Raw genomic sequence first — 1,492 nt, 5'->3', positions numbered from 1 at the left:
CTTTGCTGGTCCCAAATCTCCTTCTTCTCAAGGATTTCAGGTCTTCACCATTTCATATTTGATATGTCCTAAGTATGACCCAAACTGTTACTTGATCTGAGCTTTACCCATCCACCCCCACCAACCCCTTTGGCCTCTTAAAACTCTAATTTTACTTTCATTTGTGCACTACTGGCTCTCTTCAAATCTCTTTCTCTCTCTCTCTCTCTCTCTCTTTTTTTTTTACCAGCTTCATTCACTTCATTTATCTCATAGAAAAGTATGAGGTGGCTACAGTTGGAGCCTGGGTCCTCTGTATGGAAACTCTGGTGCAGGTCTCTGCAAGATGGTCAGTGAATTTCTGACACCAAGCGTTGGTGAACGCTGTCTCTTTCCAGAGATCAGGAGTGAGATAACTGTACATTGGAAATGGCATCAAAAGTGGCCTTGGCCAAGTTTCCCAGGGTGCTGGAGCAGCCCCTGACAGAGGTGTAGCACTCCATCAATTCCGGCCATCAGTAGGAGCTTCTTGGGCATAGGGGCTGAGACCAGGCCGGTGCCGCTGGAGGCAGGCAGGGAGGGGGTGCTCCAGCACACAGCCCCAGTGACCAGTCATCTTGCAAGGGACAATACGAGGCTTGCAGATCTTGTTCTCCCAGTAACTTCATTGCACACTGACATTGGAGAACTTGGCCAGAGTGCTGGCCCCACAGATATTAGTGATTACCTCCTTAGAGCACTTGACACCAAAACTGAAGTGTCCCTTGTAATTCCTGATGGCAACAAATGCCTTGAATTTGGTCTGCTGGCTAACACAAGGCTGCTTTTGCACAGGCATATTCTTCAAAACCTTCTCCTTGAGGAATGTCCTGGGGAAAAAGTCAGTGATCTCAGACCCCTTGATGGGCAGAGAGAAGAGATAGTTCTCCTTCAGGGACTTGATCTTCATGTCGTGACCAGGTGGCCCAGCTTGGTGATGGTGGCAGGAGTTGGGGGTGGGTGTGGGAGTGGGTGGGTGTGGGGGGCGGGGCCGGTCCATGTCCTTGGCCTTGCCTCTGCCAGCTTTGCAGCATTGGCCTCAGCTGTGACCCGGGCATGGACACAGGTGCCCAAGCCTCCCAGAAGCCACCACACAGTGTAAAACACAGGAATGTATTCCACGACCCTGGGGCTTCCAGGTACTGCCGTGGCATCAGGGGCGTCATCCGCCATTTGCTGTTTTTACACAGAAGCCAAACACCTCTGTTTTTTTCCCTACATTTTTCTCCAAAGATCGTTATTGACAGCATTGAATTTCTCTGTTGGTCCATCTATAAATAATTCCTTGAGGCTATTGCAAACACAGCTTCTTCATCACCCCTACCCTGGATCTATCAGTTTCTTTCCATTCAGACAGCATGATGTCTACAGCCTTGGAAATAAAGAAATTATCTTATATAGTCAGACTATATTTTCTATTGATTTTGAAGGTGAGAGAGGCTGCCACCCTGAGAAGATAAAAGCTTTCATGCTT

General features: G+C 48.4%; 1 pseudogene; it reads right to left on the bottom strand.

Annotated features, from left to right (window-relative positions):
• Positions 1-244: 244 nt before the first annotated feature.
• Positions 245-951, bottom strand: LOC133073043 (small ribosomal subunit protein uS5-like; annotated as a pseudogene).
• Between the last annotated feature and the right edge of the window lie 541 nt (positions 952-1,492).

Source organism: Dama dama, chromosome 18, assembly GCF_033118175.1.
Source record: "Dama dama isolate Ldn47 chromosome 18, ASM3311817v1, whole genome shotgun sequence".
Taxonomy (NCBI): domain Eukaryota; kingdom Metazoa; phylum Chordata; class Mammalia; order Artiodactyla; family Cervidae; genus Dama; species Dama dama.
Note: the sequence above shows the minus strand (reverse complement) of the source record. Positions and strands in the feature narration are given on the sequence as shown.